General features: G+C 39.4%; 1 protein-coding gene across 3 annotated transcripts in view; it reads right to left on the bottom strand.

Moving 5' to 3' along the window:
- WASF3 (WASP family member 3) overlaps positions 1 to 21,500 on the bottom strand; it is a 65,615-nt gene that overhangs the window by 29,785 nt on the left and 14,330 nt on the right. For 2 of the 3 annotated variants that reach the window (XM_065830450.2, XM_065830460.2), the window contains exons 2-3: positions 15,942 to 16,034; positions 15,167 to 15,236 (exon numbers count right to left, since the gene is read on the bottom strand). The gene's annotated coding sequence lies outside the window, so the exon portion shown is untranslated. Of the gene's footprint in view, positions 1 to 6,323; positions 6,416 to 15,166; positions 15,237 to 15,941; positions 16,035 to 21,500 lie in introns of those variants that run through there. The other variant, XM_071804457.1, reaches the window with a different exon arrangement.

Here is a 21,500-nt window from a genome sequence, read left to right as displayed (position 1 = left end):
GAAGTTTAATTTCAAAAGGTAAACTGAACACTGGTGAGTAAATATGCAACAGATTAAGCAATGCATTAACTGCTCTTGATCAGCGAAATAAAAGGCCTGCAACTGTAATTATAGGTTTATTATAATTTAAAACCTTCAACTATCTGAATCAAACACTTACAGACGTATTCAGCTACTAGCCATTAGCAACTAAAAAAGCTCTTACTATGTGTCCTTGCCACTGAAGCACTACCACCCTTTTCCTCACCACACACAACTCAACAGTTAGACAAACTGAACCTTCCCTAAAGAAAATTCATGAGAAGTAAGGCTAAAATCTTTTCAAAATAAATGTAGCAGGAGGTTAAACAAGAAAGCAAGACAAAATAAGCCTCTGAATTACAATGACTTTATCAGGCTCAGCCAGGCTGGGGGGTAGTGTGTTACCAGCTGCAGCAAAATAGTTGGCCATGGCCATTCCACTGCCTTCCACTTTTGTCTTCCACACTTCAGTCCCAGCTTATTACCAGACGAGATATTGTGATACTCTGCCACTGTGCTAAATGCATCAGCATTTGGTAACTCATACTCAGTTTTACAACACATAGGTTAAGTAACAACTACTTATTGCTCCAGTTCCCAAATAAATGGAACACATAAGGCAAATACGTTGTTACTATTTTCAAAAGTTGTATCAGTTCAGAATATTAGGACCAATCATAGTCAATCACCTTCTCACATATATTCCACTGCACTCTGCACTGGTGGGGCACCACCTCGAATCCTGTGTTCAGTTTTGGGTCCCTTATCATAAGAAGGACATTGAAATACTAGAGAGGGTGCAGAGGAGGGTGATGAAGCTGGTGAGGGGTCTGGAGCACAAGTCTGATGAGGAGCAGCTGAGGGAACTGGGGCTGTTCAGCCTGGAGAAAAGGAGGCTGAGGGGAGACCTAATCGCTGTCTACAAGTGCCTGAAAGGAGGTTGTAGCATGGAGGGTGCTGGTCTCTTCTCCCAAATAAGAAGTGATAGGACGAGAGGAAATGGCCTCAAGTTGCACCAGGGGAGGTTTAGACTGGATATTAGGAAAAATTTATTCACAGAAAGGGTTGTCAGGCATTGGAACAGGCTGCCCAGAGAAGTGATGGAGTCACCATCCCTGGAGGTGTTAAAAGGTGTTTGGACGAGGTTCTTAGGCACATGGTTTAGTGCTAGAGTTAGGTTAGGTAATGGTTGGACTCAGTGATCCTGAAGGTCTCTTCCAACCGAAATGATTCTATGATTCTATATTTCACCCCAGTTCAGTAAGCAATATGGCCACAGACTCACAACTAGAATAAGCAGGTCCAACACCACTCCCTGCATGGAGCCACCTACGCCTGGTACAGCTGGCTTGAAAGCACCAGCTGCATCCACAAGGATATGAAGGATCCAGAACACTGCTACACTGCCTGTGTATAACCAACTGCACCAGAAATGCATGAAACATTAGCATCAGACCAGAAAAATGGAAGCAGGAGTCAAAGGGAGACAGGAAATGAAGAGGGTGAGATGTGGCTCACTATCTCATTAAATCTACACATGTGCTGGACACAGACCAGACACAACCCCTGGCTGGACCGAGCTCTGACCAGAGCACAGACCCTGCTCTCCAAACCCGACAGGCATCAACAACAGTACCCCTAACTTGATTTCCACACACGTTCTGAAGGGATGGGACATCAAAGGCGTAAATTAGCTTAGATCAGTCCATTAAAATTCACATTAGGTGTGCTCTCTCTGTGCTTTCGCTGCCGTTTTTCTTCTCTTTTTGCTCTCATAACAACTTCCATGACCACCTTATGTTTTAAAATTAGAAGGCACTTATCTAGCAGTTATCACTGTAGAGGTAAGCAGGGCACAGAAACAGAGAGAAGCATTTCTGCTTTTCTTTCTACACTTTCTCTGTGGTTGTGGCAGTTTTGCTCCAGGTCAGCTCAGACCACCTTCCCCTGGATAACAGCCATTCAACCGCATGTAAGAAGCTGGACATTGCCTTGGCAGGTCAGATTTATTTAAAAACAAAAAAAAAATCAAGTAGAAAGCAGATGTACAGTCACAAACATGAAAGATGACAAACACAATGTACAATCTTTCCTAACAACATCAGAACATGGCTATTATAAGTGGCAAGCTGAGTTTTCAAGTATTTGAGCAACTGGCAAAACCTCAAAGCAACAGCTGTTCCCCAAACCTGCCTTTTGCCCTTTCACATCCCCAAAAAGGCACTGTAATTACACCAGCGCTAAAAATATGCAGCTGAATTTCATGGTTCTTACAATACTGAAGTTCTTTATATACTGATACCACAAAATGAATGCCAATACAGCCTCTCTTACTTGTCAATGCTTATTACATTTTCTCAAAAACATTGTTGTATTTTACTAGAGGATATAAGAAGAAAGCTCTTAAGAGTTTAAAAATAAGCATTGAACCAAGTTCAAGATTTTTACCATGAAAAAGAGCTTTCCACACACGCATCCTAAATTCTCCCTGAATATATCCTATTATTTTCAGGGAGCTTTAGAGCTTCTCATTGACGAATCTCACAGACTTATATAAAAAGAGGCAACTACCATAATTCTCCTTCTATGGAGAAGAAAAACAAGAGATTGATTGAATATGCAGCTTGTCATAAGTGATGTACCAGATGAGATTCCATGCAAAATTAAGTACCTGAATTTGTATGACTACGTGTACATGAGCTCAGTGTCTGTGTCCCTCTCAAGAGCCCAGCAAGCAAGTAGATCATCGCACCTATTGATAGATAGACCTAAGAATGATAAATACTTAATGTGTAAACTCTGTATACAACCACCTATATTTTGATGTCTGAACCTAGACCTGAATTTCACCTCACCAAAACTAGAGAAATATTGCCAATTTTCTACAACAAGGTTACCCTGCCTCCTGATCACGCTCTCTCTCTGCCTAGGGCATTTCAATATTTAAAATCTTTGCGGACAGTTAGGTTTTCAATAACTAATGCCCTAACACTCAATTCAACAGCTAAATTTCCACTTCTGAATAGCACCCAGTGTGGCTGGGTGCCATTGTCCATTTTCCTATTCAAGTTTGTATCTCTAGGGAGCCCGCAACTGCCCCAACTTCAAAATGTACGTATGCACTAAATAGGAAGAGAAGGGAGAAGATATCACAGACCTTCCTGGTCCTCCAAAGGCCACTCATCCTTCACTACCAGACACAGAGAAAGGGCTCTGTGGATGGCAGACAGCACTATCCTCTTACCTGCAGAGAAGGAAAGGAATACAGGTGCCTTTCGTGCACATCCCTTTCTGTGTTTTCTTTGTCCTAAATGACTGGGAGCCCAATGTTTGTGAACCTTTCCTATTTATCATCTGTGAATGTCATTTAGCTCTCCATCAGTAATGACAACTTAAAAACAAAAAAACTGGAACTAGCATATCATCTGGAAAACATTATTTTAAGTTCACGATTTGTCTGCCATTCAGCTATACTTTTAAAAGTTTGTTTTTAAATTGGCTTAATTTTAACCAGAGTTTGAATCAACATTTTGCATACTGCAAAAGAATATACAATACTCAGCCAGCAGTTACTGTATTACACTGCTCCAATGCCCCAGAATTATTTTATATTTATCAAAGAACATCTAACAAGACTTATTTTCAATACTGTCTTCTAGTTATTCTAGTTCTATCAAGTTCCTTTCAGCCACATAACTACAGAACAAATACCAAAACAAAATACACTTCTACTAAACATCACAATTATGCTTTCCAAGTACTCTTATCAGAGCTATCCCAATCTAAGGGACAAACCAGGTATTTATTAGTTAATACACAGTTTTTACATATTTCCCCAAATTTTTAACGCAACTCTTGATGTTGATACTGAGTTTGCTGAAGTAAGGACAGCCTTTTGTTAGAAGTATGCACAAAGCCTAATAGAATTCTGTCCCTTAAGGATAACTAAAAATCAAGAATAATTTTCTTTATCTGCAAACCACATCTTTCAACAAGACAATACGCAAAATGAAATGCCTAGAAAAAGCTCAGCTCAAAAGAACAGCTGAAGTTTAGGATATAGTCAACTCTATCAAAGTCATTTCCACAGCTTTTCCTCCTGACTGCCAGACCCACATGAAAGCCACAACAGACAGGGTAAGGATGAAAACAGGTTTCTTCTTTTTAGCACCAGACCACCACTTCTGATCTTCCTCTCACGTCACACCAATAAGTATTAGTGATGATGAAATGGGCACAGAAATCCCTAAATCAATTTTTGTTTCTTTAATACAGCTCTTATTCTAATGTCTGTTGCAATGAGCTATTTTTGAAGGCTCACCTTCAAAAGGACTGCTTTTCTTGTTTGGTTGGTTTTTATTTTATTATTATTTGGCTGGGGTTTTGTCTATGCTGAGTTCTTCAGGGCAGATTTTATGGTCCAGTGATATTATGAAAGAAATCAAGACATGAAGCAATGACAAGAGAAAGGACAACAGGGGAGGGGATAGTGTTTGGTTTTGTTTATTTACAGCCTAAGTATATTTTATGTACTTGAGTCTCCCTAGGCAACCCTCCACATCTCCAAAAACTCCATAAGAAGTAGAACAAAAATCATGAGTTGGTAGTTACTTCTGCTAACACTGTGGGCCTGCAACACAAAAAGTTTACAGAACCACGGAAGGGTGAACATATTAATTCCGAAATTTCCTCTCATTAAAGAGCTGGGAGAGAAAAAAAGCGAATTGTTCTCCACAGCACTGAACATTTACATTTACAATCACATTGAATTTATTTATCAGAATTTCAGACTAACATTAACTCTAAACAAGCATTCACAAGATGACATTCACTAATGCGGGAAAAAAAAACAGTCCTGAGAACAATTTAACCTGAAATTAAGTAGCCATTCTTTCCATGGAAGTCTAGACTGTAATGCAGAAAATATTTTAAAATACTATCAACAACTGTGAAGACACATTAGAAATTTGTCTTATTTTCTCTAAAGCTTGCTGGATGACTTTTTTTTTTTGCCTTTGTTCTGTAACTCCATCTTTGCATTACCTGTTTGCATTACTGTGGTTCAAGAAGGTATTTGTGCATCTGCAATGCTGTAACAGTGCCAAAGGTCTCATCACTTTCCACTTAAGCACTGTGTTCACCACCTGGTAAATGTGCTACAATGGACAAGACTGAGGGACCTCTAAGTTTTTGCTTTAATTTTTTTCTTCCCAGTAGAAATTAAACACTCCAAAACTACAATCCCAGCACTAACTTTTCTCCATCACAATATTTTCTTCTGCAGTTTTTAAGAAAATAAAAATCTTATCAGTACAGCCAGATCATGATGTTTCATCTTCTGCTCCAAAATACAGGATCACTTACATGTCATCCAATTAAATGGTTTCACCATTGTTAAAAGAAGAAACATGGATATTTCTTGCTCTCTGCTAATGAAGCAAGTGTACAATCTGTAGCCTGAGGCTACTGCATTGTTTTGTCTCCATTTCTGGGTATGTAACTACAGTTATTTTCAGGCTCAACTAAAACACATCCATGGAATACAGAGCATATCTATAGGAATATTGTATTTCCCTGTATTAAGTTCTCATCATCCAAATTAATGGATTTTGCAATTTATACTCAGAGCATTTTGTCACACTGCCCAATATGCAAATAACTTTGTCAGTAAATTAGCTTGGATTTTTTTTATCCCTCTGTCACCTAATTATTTATACTTTACAAAAATGCCTTGTGATTTTTATAAAAACACAGGAAAACACAGACATACTATATTTTTCATACTCAAGTACTTGGAAAAAAAAAATATTTACTTAATTTCATCACACTGTTTCTTCACAGCATATACCTTCCCCTGAACATCTGTGAATATTCCTCAGCTAGTTTTAATCTCTCTTTTTTATGCTTATCTTCCCTCTGAAAGCCAAAATCTTTGTTTGGTTGTGTTACTGTCTTCTAATTCAGCTTCTCACTTAGACTAGCTGCCTGCTCTACAGTAATAGTAGTTTCAGGGATCTTATTTTCAAACAGCCTTCTTGAATCTAATGTCAGATTCCCATTCCTTAAAATACTTCTAATTGAAATAAACACAAAATAATAGGAGAAAAGCACTGTGGCCCCACTGAAGCTATTTGTTAAGCCTTTAAATAAGATTTCTCCTGCACTAACACACTTATTGTTACTAAGGTATCTATTTGAGAACAGATTTACCTACCCGAAATCTAATACAGGTTCACAGATTGCACAATACAATAGCTCGTTGTACTGAATCAAACCACTCTGCCAGCATCAGATCCACCCACCCGTTTCTGCGCATCCTGTACCAGAATACAGATGATCCAGGACACCTTCACACTTGACTGGAGTCCCCCGTTTCTAGATAAGCTGTCCTTTCTCTAGCCAGAGCTCTGTTCATTAAACAAAAGCACTAATCACACTTTCAAAAGAAATAAGGCTAAAGAGTACTAAAGAAATCCAACTCTTTAAACTGCAAGACATCCACATGTGGTATACTTGTTGCTGTAAAAAAAAAAAATAATAATAATTAGGACTAAAAAATAAAAAGGTTTGAAATGGGTTGAAAAACATATACAGAAGATTTTATCCAAATGTGTAAATTTAAATCTGATTTAACAGAACAATATTACTCAACACTGTGTTTAAGGGTAAAAGGTGGCTAGTCACATCAACATAGCATTCTGAACAGGAAAAATAAAAGTCGATTTATGCCTGTATGGGTCCAAGTCCACATTGACCACCATTAAATTAACTGTTCTACATAAATCATTGTCTTTTCTGTCTTCTTTCCGTATCCGTGGGGATAATGTAACCACACACGCGATGACAACTCGCATTGTTGCTTTCCGCTGAATGAACAGTGACCAGTTTAAAGTATCAACAAAAGATGCCGACACGTTAATCTTGTTCTTAGCGCGATGGCTGCTCATCCAGCTCCCCGGCCCTTCCAGATGGCGCGGTGTGAAAGGGATGGTGGGACGGGGAAGAAGGAATATTCCACACTGTTCTGAACAGCTGCTCCACTGCGTATATACATTATAATAAAACAACAAAAACCTTACTGACACTATTAATTCTACTGTTTCAACCTAATACTACTCGGTTAACACCAAATGTAGCGTAAATGTTATGTGTGTACGGGAGAAAACAAAAATGTCTTTTCAAGTCACATAAGAGCATTTGTTCAGTTTTTGCTATCTTAAGAATGGACTTGTTTCAATAAGGAAGTACTTAAGCTGCATTCAAAACACATTTTTCTTTCGTATGACCTTTCTCAAAAGCTGCATTATACTCCCAGAATTTATTATCATCCCTTCTCCTATTCAAGCAAACAGAACTGAACTGAGCCGCCATTTGTTTCCCCTTACTTTTGCTTGTTTACTGAAAAGATAGACACTACACAATTTGTTGAAGCTTGTTTTAATTCTATTGGAACTGTTTTGCACAGCACCTCAAAAATATTTTACTTGTGCGTGTACAGAAATAGCGGCAGCTTTTCTGTTTTTAAGCAGAGCAGAAAGAAAGATTAATATCTTAGTACAGTATACAGTCTACCTCTCAAATAACATTTACCTTTTAAAAATACCATCTCTTGAAAAGAAGCACTCATCCAGAACAGGGAGAAGGAACTCGGCAGGGAGTTCAAAGGAAGAAGCAGCGCTTTGTCCCACAGCACAGGAAGAAGATTGATCATCCCCCCTTTTGTATCATCTTGACATGAGTGAACCATATGGCTGCTGAATTATTCAGCTCTTTCTACTTTGAATAACCAATGTTGACATGTATAAAAATTTAGAAGTACCGCAACACTAATCGAAAAAGTGGCATCTTATAGAATCTAATTTTGTTTTAGCCTTTAGGACCTAAATGGTAACACTGAGCAAGGATTATAAACTGGATGAGGTCGAGAGGAACAAAATCACGAAGCAGCAGAGAGATGGTTATAACACCAAGCTAATTAGCTCAGGAACAGTCCTCCACTAGCAAGTCAAAATGTTTCTAGATATCATCAGGCTTGGATCTTACCAGACTTTAGAGTTGGTTGTGTAAGCAGAGCCACGCAGTTCCCACCCTCCATATCCAAACTCTGCAGAGCCCAGGTTTCTGAGAAAATGTCTACAGGCCACTCTTTGAACAAGCAAATGTATTCCCATGAACAGATTAATCCAGCCTTACCATAAATCATGGTTCAAACATCTTGCTGTGCACTTCAAGACTAGTGATTCCCACCTATTTAGTAACTCTTAATTTTTCCAGCATAATAATACCACAGGGCAATGAAATTAAAAAATGGCAAAAGCAAGAGAACAGCTATTTAATAAATAGCATTACTTGACAACCAACCACACCAGGGCATTTCCCACCTAAAGGAAGTTTCTTTCTTGATCACCACCTGCCTGTTCCAGGATCTTTTTGGACTACAGTCCAAAAAGCATCATTGCAAACACAAATTCCTTTTTCATCCATCTGACAACTAAAATAAGAGGGCAAAGAGTGGCTTCTCATTTCCCAATTTACTATAAACTACTGAGAGATTATTTCAAGTGCAATTCTTCCAATGCAGTCTCTTAAATGATGGCCTTAGAGTGCTTACTTTAAATCCATTTGGGATATCTAATAGACATTCTTCTAATAGTTCAGAGTTATGAAAAGTCTTTTATCTACATACACAAAAATGGAATAATACTGTAATAAAAGAACCATTACCATGTGACGTGTTACATTACTTAAGACAATTTAATGCTGGAACAATTTGAAATAGAACATTACAAGTCTGCAATCGTAGTCAAGCTTTTTCTTAACATTTAGGCTACAATAATGCTCTTGGAGACTATTTCCAGCCTTCCTCCTTTACAAACACTAAGTGTTAGCAGCAGCGCCTTGATTATTTAAAGAAAACATAAGTTACAGCGAGGCCTTGCCGGCTCGCACTGATCCCATTTAACAGAGCCTTACTGGATTTGAAGTGCTTGAAATACCCGTCTGGGTCACAGTCTCAGCCTGAGCGACAGCGGCTGCCTGGGGAGGCCTCAGGAGCCGCCTGCCAGGAGAACCTGCTGCTCAGGTCCTCAAATGACCTCCAGTTAAACCAGGAGTAAACTCTGTAATTCGCTTCTCAGAACTCCAGCTGGAAGGAAAAGTACAAAAAGGGATGGAGGATCCAGTTCATGTGCAACAACATCCATTTTATAGCAATACACAGTGTTCCCTGCTTCCTTTAACTACTATTTACCATTAAAATCCTTTCAGAACAACATTTTTCAAAAGAAAAAAATTGTTCTTAAACTCTTTTTCCCCACAGCAGTTGATCTAAAATATGAAATGTCACAGGGAAGTGTTAAGTTCTCATAGTCAGTTAACCCAAAATCTAAAATGTCATAGGGAAGTATTAAGTTTTCTTATAGTTCTTTTCCACACCAAAAAAACCTAGGAAAATCATATATGCATATATACACGAGTACACAGTTTGCATACATATATATTGGTTATATACACATACACACAAATATACACATTTTTTTACACCTATGACACTCCGCGATGATTGAAGAGAGCAATAACATAGGTCAAACTGCAAAAGAAAAAACACTTTGTACCATGACAATTCAGCATTAATCTTTGTCTGCCTCGACTCCTAATGTGCCTCCTCCACTCCCAGTTCTCACCAGGCAGGAGAGACTTTCCTGGTGAGAAACAACTGAAATGATGCTTTATCAGGCTACCATGACCCTTAATACCTTGCAGCCAAGCAACTTCAGTGTCCACCTGAACAATAAGGTTCTTGGAGACAGCAGCAATGATTTCCTGGCATGTTTCAGGAAACACACAGACAGCCCATGAAGATTTAAATTAATACAAAACAAACCAACATCCCTGAAATCCCTCAAGGTGGAGATTCCCAGCCCTGTCATGGAGTTTCAGCAGGAAACTCAGGATTTCCCTAATTGTTCTGCTTATGAAGCTACAACCAACACTTCACTTGCCCTATATATCAGAAACCTGGAAGTGGCTGCCAGCCTATGTAAGGAAAAAACAGATTTATTTTAGGAGCATCTTAAGGAAAAACTGAGGAAAATATGTTGTGTTTGAATCCAACAGCTGAGTCTAAGTGAATCAACACAAAAATTCCCAACCACTTTCATCCTGAGCCAAGCACGCCATCTGTTCCTATGAAGTCCATCTTTTGGTGGCTACTGCACGACACCATATCACAAAGTGCCAGGTGATCGTGGACTGGTGCATAAATCAAGGAAGAGACTACGAGTGATACAGTGCAACATTCAAGCCAGTAGCCGAAAAAAATTATCCACAACCACACCAAACCCTACCACCCAAAAACCATACCACAAGGCACAAATAGCCTTATTAAGGGCCAGCATTAATGCAGCCAGGAATTCTGCAGCTTTGTGTGTTGTGGTTATTTCACTCTGGAGCCCCAGGAGGGCTGAGCTCTGATTAGAGGTTTTCCCAGAGTGGGGATGCTTTTCATGTCTTTCCCACTGCCAGAGTTTGGTAACCCGAGGACTAATGGCGCAATTTCTCTCTAGCAGGTAAACTTCTTCCCTCTCTTCCACGTGGTTACCATCTTCAAGTTAATCACAGAATCTACTCATGTGTGATGCACAAGAAATTAGCAATACATAATTTCTCAGTTCATAAAATAAAGTAGTAATAGTTATAGATGGCACTGCAGAACATCCAGTTATCACAAGTACAGGAGCTCCATATTATACCCCTGCAATTGAATCACAAGCAAGTAACACAGGGCCCAGCAGAAATGAGGATGGATCAGAGTCCTTTTCCTGGTCTTACTGATACTGATGACATTTTTAAAAATTTAGGTGCATGGACAGATCTCCATTTACACTTTCAGCAGGAACAGAATACTAAGAGAAATAAGACTGCAGTTAAAACAAAAAACAAAAAAAAAAAAAACAAAAAAAAAAGCTGAATACACATACTATATCTAACACTAATATATGAAGCACATCAAGACTGAAAGCAGCTACACCTCCCCAAATACAAAACATTACTTTCCCTTGGTGTTTCTGTCTCTTTTGTGACAAGTCTTCCCCTTTTACTGGCATCTCAAAATCACATAGCGAAGTTCTGCCTACCATTAACTTCCTAATAACTCAACGCATAATCCTTGTTTCAGATTTTTCATTTGATTTGGTGGGGGTTTTGTTTGGTTTTGGTTTGGGTTGGGGTTTTTTGTGCGTTGTCTTTCTCAGGTTTGGGGGATTTTTGGTTGTGTTTTTGTTGTTTTGGGTTCTTTTCATTTTCTGTTGCTGTTTTGAGGTGGGGTTTTTTGTTTGTTCTGGGCAGATTGCTGTTTTTTTGTTTGTTTTTTAAATAAAGCCTAAAATGACTGTCAGGCATTAGTAAAAGTAACATGTTTTGATGCAGTGATGTTGGCTTACAAAACCTTATTTGCAACACTAAAGAGATTTCCTTGTTATACCATACAGTAACTCCCATTATGAGACAAATAAGCTACTATAAAACCATAGTGAGCCTCAGACTAAATACAGCAGTTACTCTTCTCTAAAAATCCCCTTTCAACACTTGAAGGTTGAAAAGCTGTGTTCCATGAAATCTGGCATTGCATCAACAGATCTCCATGGAGCTGGCTGGGTAGAAGTGCTCCAGAAACCAGCTTCAAGGGGGAAGAGGCGGGGGGGGGGGGAGGGGTAAGCATTCTTACCACATATAATCAATCACTAAGAAGAGGCTTAAGCAACTTTTTTACCCACCTAAAATCATCAAATCTTAGCTGGGATTACTGGAGATGAAGAAGTTACCAATGACAATACTAAATATTTAAGTCTGCTTTCTCACAGCATTTCAAATCAGCTCATTTAAATATCATTTGCAGAACCTCTTGCTAACACAGGTCTTTCTGTCTTTCTTCAAGACATATCCATATATATTTCTTCAAAATGTAAATGCAGCTTTTTTAGAGTCTATGAAATTTCAGGATCTAGCACTGAATGTTTGGAAGTATCACACTGACTTACAACTATCTCTGCAATTCTCCTCTTTTAATCAATGCCAAGTGTGGGTGAATGCCAAGTGTGGGTGAGTTGGGAGGAAAAAATATAGTATAATAGTATTACATAGTATAAGAAAAGTAGTACTGAACAAAATACATTGAACCCACAAGAAAGCAGCACCATCCATCAGTGGTTTTCTACTTGTGAACCTCTGGGGATGTTCAAAGACTTCAAAAGGAATCAAGAAAACAGTAACTAAGGTTAAAGACTACACTAGCAAGTTGTGTGGTACAATAGGAACAGAGAGACCTGCAGACCAGAATAGTTGGTGCTGATGATCCTGCATCCATCTTATTTATGGTTTTTTTGGTAGGGAAGCAGGAGTATTTGTTCCAAACTAGCTCTCACCCAGTCTCATGGCCCATTAGATGCTGAACACCATCAGCAGCTTATAGAGGTTCAAAACCAACAGTTTTATTTTGTTTTAGTTTTAGGACAACATGGTAGAGAAAAAGAAGCATACACTGCTTGAAGAAAAGCAATCATCTTAAGGTTGAAAACCTGAGATAGTATTTTCTGATTATAGCTCCATCTAAGGACCCCATCTTCCCCACTAGCTGGCAGTCAACCTCATATCAAATTCCTGGCAATACAGCCAACTAAAGCCCACTGAAGAAGGAATGGACTGCCTAAATCTAGCAAGGTCACAACTGCAAAATAGTATCAGAAAGCCTATTACAGGAAGGTTGCACAACACCTGCATTATTAGAATATCTGTACACCTAGACATTAAATTTAGTCTCCAAATTTGAGAAAGGCAAGAAGCAGCATTGCAACTATAGTTGAGAGGCACAAAGCTACTTGATGATGCTGGGCAGCACAGGAGGCCCATAGAAGGATCAGAAATCGGACCTAGATCACACCAAAACTTAACAACAAATTCTTCAACCACAAGATGAGTTATGTTTCCTTATCAGAAGCAAAACCCAGTTATCGCCTTGGGATCCACTCCACTTAGAGTTGTTTAAGCCAGTCACTCCTTGATTTAATTAAATGGATTTTTTTCCCCACTCCCTGTTTCAACATTTCTGTTCTATAGCTGCTGCTCCTGGCTGAGCTGTTCTCAGGGCTGAAATCAGATTGGATGTGTGCAGAAACATAATCCAGAAGAAAGAAGACAAAGCAGTTTATGGAATTATTACCCTTATGGCTAAGTGACAGTGATAGCACTCACACTGCTTTAGTACAAAGAATGAAAAAAACAAAAAACAGTGACTTATTCTAACCTCCCATTTTATACTGAAACATTCCAAAAGACCAGTTAGAACAATTAGTTGTACAGCTGAGTAGCAAGCTAAACACAAATGATTACCTAAAATGTGGGAACTAGACCTGACAGATCAATAACTGCTTTCTACAAGAAATGGTGTCAATATTATCCTAGGAGGAGGATTTAAATCTCATCATAGAATCGTAGAATCATGGAATATCCTGAGTTGGAAGGGACCTCATGAGGATCATGCAGTCCAACTCTTGACTCCACACAGGGCAATCTAGAAGTTAAATCAGATACCCAAGAGCATTGTCTAAACACTTATTGAACTCTGACTGGCTTGGGGCCACAACCACTTCCCCAGGAAGCTTGTTCCAGTGCTTCACCCTCTCAGTGAGGAGTTTTTTCCTCGTATCTAATCTGAAGTTCTGATGCAACTTCAAGTCATTCCCTCATGTTCTGTCACCAGACACCAGAGAGACAAGATCAGCACCTCCCTTTCCGCTCCCCGTGATAAGGAAGTCGCAGACAGCGATGAGGTCACCCTCAGTCTCCTACAGGCTGAATAACCCCAGTATCTTCAGCTGTTCCTCCTAAGTCATGCCCTCTAGTCCTAGTCCATCTTAGTGGTAGCAATACAGGCCTATGACACTAAAGAGCTCAGGGCTGTTGCAATTTTCTGTCACCCTCTTCTGTCACACTTCTCAAAACCACATAGCCAACTGAGAAGGCCAACAAAAATCTTATTGAATAGAAGAAAGTAAACATTTCTTATCTATTTATTCCTCAGGCTTGCAGAGGCATCTGTCATCACAATGACTGTATTACATGACATCTCACATATGCATTACCAATTCTGTTTACCTTGTTAGCCACATAACTACTGTACGTCTGCATCACTTCCCATCTTTTTCTGAGGGCCACACACTAGAGAGATCAGGGATTTTAAAGTCAGCTGCTGCAGTGAGGACAGGTATGGATTAGCTACCGGAAACACCTTTGCACACCCGTTCATGTATGTGCACACCAGTGTGATGACTAAACACCTGAGAACACTAAGTAATATATATATATAAAGAGGAATAAATCTCATTCATTAAGCAATATGCTAGTCCAATAATCTAGTAGTGAAGTATATTTTCAGTCTTTGATATGTCCATTTGGTTGACCAAATTTCTTGCAGACTGTTTACTTTCCTTCACAGGCTTCTTCCATCTTTGAAATATACAGCCAGTTATCTTTTTTCCAAACAATTTCAGTATATTACAATCAAGTCCCTTTGCCTTTTAACAGGAACGGCAGGAGGGGCAGAAGAGGGAAAGAATGAGGTTTCTTTCATCCTTCTCCTTCGAAGGTTGTTGCCATACCTTCCACATTTCTGTGCGCATTATATTAATTCCTCATCCCTTCATCCCTCGCAGTAGTTTCTTACTTGACACTGAAAATGCACGCATACACAGTGGAGTTTTCCAAAACTCCTTTATTTGAGTTTTTTCCTAATTTAGAGTGTAATTTCTTCCACAAAATATATACTGATAAGCACACTGAATGTCATCACATATAATCAGAACTCAAAATTAAAATAAGCGTATGTGAATTTCAGTAGGGGGGACAAAGTGTGCCAAAAGATGACAGCCAGGGTTATAGCCAGGGTCAGCTTTAGGACACAGACAAAGTTAACAGCATCCTGAAGCCCTGCTGCACACTTTCCTTATTTCAGAGACCTTGAAGCAAGGCTGGTTGTAGTTTCTGCCAAAGGCAGCACCATGGTGTGCAATGCAGGAAGAGAGCCATGTCTCCTATGAGTACCTAATACTTCTTTAACATCCTCACCCTCTTAGAAGGAAGAACAACAAACCTGCTTTCCAGCTTCTTCCTGCTCAAAAGGTTTCTCCTTTCCACTGCAGAAGCAGACAAGCTGTAGTCCCCTAAAAAAACAAACAAACAAACAAACCTGCACTTAGATTCTAACAAAACTGTTTACTTTTGCAGTGTCCTTCATTAACATTGCCCAGTGTGTCCCACATCTTAAGTCACATAGTGAAGTACACCACAGTTTTCATACTTTTCCACCAACACAACAAATATTCCTTATCTAAAAGTGGGGTGCCCAAGTCACAGCTGAGACAGATTGGGAAGCAGGGGGATTCTCCCCCACAAAGCTAGTTAAATATCAGTAAATATAAATACTTTATTATCCTTTGCACTTCAAATCAGTCAAAGATTTAACTTCAGCAGATTTATTTTAAATCTCTAAGAAGACACATCAGCAAAGTACAGATTATACATGGTAAAAGTAATTAACAGATGCAAATGTATAAATGAAATCTCTCATGAACATCCATGAATAAAATAAATTTCTGTTTTCTACACAATAAGATTAGTGTTTAAATTGTACTAGTCTCCTGGGCTAGCAGTGCTTTTCACATTTGTTTCAGGGCTTAATACAGCCTAACAGCCCAACAACATAAACCTCCTTCCCCAACGCTAACTCAAAACCTTCCAGACAGTTTCACACACCATCACTGGTCTTCAGTTTAAGGACTTACCACAGTTTTTAAAACTATTCGTAATAAATTCACACAAAGTAAGTGACAAGGTATGTTCAGTAAGAGCTCCCTTGAACAGCTTACCATTTAAAAAAAGGAATAGCGAATATCCTTTCAGTCTACACGTTTGAGAAGACAGCTGTTCTGTAACTTGCTGGCACACTCAGGTGGCTTTACCTGCAACCAAAGACAAATTTCAACTTAGCTTTTCAGTAACAGAATAATTAAAGATACGCATTAAAAAAAATCGGGTTCAGTGATCGGTTAAAAAAGCTGACTAAAACACGCATAAGCAGAATCTAGACATACTTTCAACTGTTTTGAGCTAAACATTATTTCATGTTACAGCTTAGATTTTTTTCAAGGTAAAAAAATAGCTTTTTAACTGCAAATATCTGCAGACGAGGTAACTCTTACTCACATAAAAACTGTGGGGATGAAAAAAAAATCTAACATAATGGCCTACAGTAAAGCATAATAAAACACCAGGTTTGAGTCCTTCTGGGATACTGCACGGTAAATTAAATATTACTAAACACAAACCCGTTAAAACAAAACAAACACATTAAAATAGCAATGAAAATCTCTTGAAAAAAAGTATCCAGATGTTTCCATGGAAATATTACAGATCCTAGCATCAAGAGAATATTCTGACTTACAGATGAACATCTAGCCATACACTAATTTTTTATAAAATACATTTTTTGTGGTTAAGACATAGCTGGCCTTTCTGCAAGAACCGTACAAACATGATCTTTAACTAGATCATTCGATCATAACAGAATAATATAACAGTCTACATATGATGAGACTTCTTCACTCTGAGGGTGCCAGAGCACTGGAACAGGCTGCCCAGAGAGGTTGTGGAGTCTCCTTCTCTGGAGACATTCAGAACCCGCCTGGACACATTCCTGTGCGATCTGCTCTGGTGAACCTGCTTTAGCAGGTGGGTTGGACTGGATGATCTCCAGAGGTCCCTTCCAACCCCAACCATTCTGTGACTCTGATCACCACAGTGTCCATGGTGCTGCACTCCATACACAGGAGCACTGCATCCCATCCTTCGGTGGAAGAACTCTCCACTCAAGTCAGCAATGTGTGTGGCCTATACAGGCATTGAATAAGCAGAGAATCACTGTGTGAACCATGAGGATGAGACTCCTGCACACTTTGCACAGTGCAATGGAATATATGTCAGGATAGTTGGTCTCAGAGGTTAGTACAAACCCTTACATAGGTAAATAAGGGCATCAAGACATGGTCAATGTCAAGCAATTTTCTAGCTTTTTTAAAATCAGCATTCTCTGATTTTTTTTTAAAAAGTAAAATATCTTTTAGAAGACCAAGGATAAGCACTGGAAACTCACACTACATGTTCTACATTTAAGATGCACAGTTATGACCAAAAAAAAAAAAAAAAAGCAGATGCACGCAACATGAGATACAGAAAGATAATATATTTGAGTTCACCATTAGCAATCCAGCAATATCTGTTTACTGGCATAACTGAATATACACACTCCCTTTTGAATGGATTCTTCCCTGTAAAATCTTCAAGAGGAAAAAAATTCCAATTCTTACTAATTTCCAAGTACATCACTGACTCCTCTACAAAGTGCCCCATTTGACTCATGTTCACTGAGTAAATTGCAGAAAGTATGAACAGTTTCAACAGGACAAGACTTTAGAGATACAGAATGTATAATGCTGACTCTTGGTTAAAAGTGTATCTCCACCTGAATTTTATTTAAAAAAATCAATGCTTTATAACTTTCTATAACTCCTAGAAATGAGGAGATTGCGTGCAAGCAATTTGGAGAACAAGCTATATGGCACACAGAGGATTACTTCAGAAATCCACAGGAAAAAAAAAATAAAACCACAAAACACACCATAAAGGATTTAATGCAAGACATAACTTTTATACAGATTGAGGATTAAAAGTACCCAAACGGCAGGTCATCATCAAAATGGTGAATAAAGGATTTTATTCTGAAGTCTGCTTTCTGGGGAGGGGTTTTAAAACATGGTTTCATATATGGAGATCCAAAGCTTACTACTGTAGTTTGAATTACAAAGCAATTGTTCTATCAACGTGCACACACAAAAAAAGGAAGCAGTTAAAATCTTCAATACTGATTTGGCTTGTTAGCTTCCTGCATGTATTCCATCTTAAAAGCACAAAGCTAAAATCTTGGAAACTGACACTACAGCAGACATTTGGAAAATCCAGACAGTTTCTGGAGCCTTCAAAGAGAAGAACCACACATGAATTAGTGGGTAGGTCCCACTTGGTCTCAAGTACTTCCACAGTAGGATGGGTGGCTTTTCTGCAAGAGCCACACAATCAATTACACAGAGCCAAGGGGTCTCTGGGTGGCCCATCCTAAGCAGCTTTCATAAAACAACCAGAAAGTTCATCTTCAAATTAGGCTTGAACCAGATCCCAGCCTTCAACTTGGGCACATAAGAGAAGCAGCATAAAGGACAACACAGCAGCTCATGTTTTCCAAGTAGTCTTTAACTTAAGATTAAATTGTTATCTAGCCCAAACTCTGAGCCTCCACAGACATCCAGAAACACAGACTTAGTTAGGACACATGCTGTCCTTGGAACATAGAGAGCAACCTGCCCTCTGCCAAGCCCTCGAGGGACAATTTGCTACTCTGTAGCTTTCCAAAAACCACTTTGATGGTCAGACTTGGTCACAGCCCCCAGTGTGTCCTCTGCCACCAATTCCTTCCAAACAAGTTCAAGTACTTGCAGTTGCCCTTTAAAGCACAAGCAGATAAAGTAAAAATATCCAACCTGTTGTGGAGCACCTGGTATCTCTCTTATCGCTCCTTCACTCACTGGATTATGGTACAAATATTCACTGCATGACTGACTGTAGCAGTCCTGCAGTGTTGGCCAGAGGAGATCTATCTAAACTGGAGGCTGCCAAAACCCTAAACATCTTGTGGAATTTATCTGAGGTGAAACACTTGATCTTCAGAGATTTTGCAATCTACAAAACACAGTCTGTCAAGCCTGCGAGCCAGCCAGTAACAGCGCTGGTTTGTCAGACATTCCTGGCTGATAAGAAGCATACTAGCATCGATCAGTACCCCATATCTCACCTCTTCAGTACATCAACAGTAAGAGGCTTGCCCAGGACAACATTTTCTTTCTTAATGGTCAGCACTGCTTCTTTACTGCAAATGAAGCCCAGTGTAAAGATAAGGCTATACCACAAATGACTTGTGCCAACCACAACAGACAGGAAATTAGCCCTTTCACTTTCCCATCTTCAATCTCAAAAGGAAAGATTCTCCAACCACTGACAAAGAAATCTAATATCTCTGAGAAGGAACAAATTTCAACAGGATGTCAATACTGAAATGTTTTCAAACACCTGAAAATGCCTGCTGGCAGCATTTACCATCCCCAGATCTTCACAGATAACAATCCTGATCTCACAGTACAAGTATTGGGTACTAGAAGCCTGCCCTTTCTCCCAATATAGCCCAGCACTCTTCTCCAGAAGTTGGGTGAATACGTCTTTACAGAAAGGCAAAGAGCTTCCTCCTCGCTCCACTCCCAGCACCCAGAGATGTCCCCTAAGTGCTTTGCTTAAAGGAATGCTGCTAGCTTTGCAGCAAAGTGGAGACCCACTTGAGTAACAACACTTAAAATGTACCTTCCTGAGCAGACCGCAGCCGCTGCCATTTCAGTTGTTGCTCACCCACACATTATACAGCATAGTTTGACAGTTGATAACATTTCAGAACATGCTGCTTGAAATAAAGGCGTATCTTAAATTCTACTTTCTGGAGCATTCAACCTCATTTCTTGAGGTTAGTAGATAGCCCTACAAAGCGCAAACATCTAGACAGATGCTTTGTATAAAGAAGTACCCCAGACAGAAAGCAAGCCTGTGGGCTTGTTAAAGGGATTAGTCTAAGGCTAGATGAAAAAGACAGAGGTACAGGCTTTCAAGTTAAATGCTTCACTAAAAAAAGTGGATATGGTAACATGAGCAACACAAACATTGCCAGACAGCTAACAGTCAACATCCAAAGCAAATAGTGGACTTCACCCCAGCCTGAACAAAACCTAAGATTTTCTTTCGCTCAAACTTCTCCATAAGTAGCAGAGGGTCATGCAGCTTGTGTCCTACTGTTTCATAACACTAGAGAGAAATGCGTAAAGGAAACATGAAGCAGCACAAGACAAAAGCCCACTGAAAAACTGTTAGTCAAAAATATCACATGTACACCTAATACCACTAAAATGAGAACCTAATTACTAAGATTGATAAATGAAATGTAGTGGGCTTCAGAATGCCTAAAAAAAAAAAAAAACCAAACACACACACACACCAAACACATGATGCTATTTTTTTAAAAGGAAAAAATATCACATATATAAAGAAGTGCAACAGGGAAGGAGGCAACAAGGTCGTACTTAATGGTCTCTTACCCAGCACTGCCATAGCTGACAACCAGCTTCAACCCCGTGGAATCATAATTACGCAGATGGTCACAGGCTGGATCAGGAAAGCAGCTGCTCTCCCTACCACACCCCATCCCAGGGCAAGACATTTTTTCATCTGGAGCTAGCTGAAAGTAACCACTTGCATCACTCCATAGCTAATTCCCGTATAGAATGTATGTGAGAGCAAAATGGAAAAACAGAAGAGCACTCAGATTCAACGCTTCGAGACAAGACAGCACATCCTTCACCCTAGCAGACAGAAGGATGCTTTCTGGTATAGACCTGGGCTCATGGAAACCTCACCTTACCTGTAGTTACATTCTCCTCAGAGGCCAGATCCTTTATTTGAAAACCCATCACAGATATGAAGCTTGTTTCCTTTGCAAACTGCTCTGTGATTCCTTAAAAGGCTTTTTAAAGTACAATAATAGTAATGGAGTCTCAAGAAAACATTGGACCAATTTTTGTTGAAGATGGCCACCTGCCCAATATGGAGGAAGAAAAAGCTGAGGCATTCAATGTGTTTTTTTTTTCCTTGAGCTGCTCAATTCCCTGAGTCAGAGGACCACAAGTATGCAGTGACTTTCCATTTGTGGACACTGAAACTGTAGGGATCAGCTATATCAGCTGAATGTTCACAAGTCCATGGGCCCTGATGGGATTCACCCAAGAGTTCTGAAGGAACTAGTGGATGTTATGGTTGACCCCTCTCTACTATCTACCAAAGGTCTTGAGAGTTTGGGAGGTCCCTGCTGACTGGAAGCAGGGCAAGGTTATTCCAATCTACAAAAAGGGTGAGAGAGAAGACCCAGAGGACTACAGACCTGTTAGTCTAACCTCAATTCCTGAAAAAATATGGAGAAGATTTACTGGGTACTAGTGAAAGGCACTTGAATAGTGCAATCATCAGGCACAGTCAACATGGATCCCCAAAGGGAAAGTCCTATTTAACTAACTTGATATCCTTCTACAATAAGGTCACCTGCTCAGTGGACAAGGGGATGGTGGTGGATGTCATTTCTCTGGATTTTAGTAAAGCTTTTGTTATTGTCCCTCACAGCATCCTTCTGGACAAGTTGTCCAGTTGTGGGATGAGCAGGTTCACAGTGTGCTGGCTAAAGAACTGTCTGAAGGGCACAGCTCAAAAGATTGTAGCGAATAGATCTA

This window comes from Patagioenas fasciata, chromosome 1 (assembly GCF_037038585.1).
Source record: "Patagioenas fasciata isolate bPatFas1 chromosome 1, bPatFas1.hap1, whole genome shotgun sequence".
Classification (NCBI taxonomy): Eukaryota; Metazoa; Chordata; class Aves; order Columbiformes; family Columbidae; genus Patagioenas; species Patagioenas fasciata.
The sequence above is the reverse complement of the archived record's forward strand: the minus strand, read 5'-3'. Positions and strand labels throughout refer to the sequence as shown.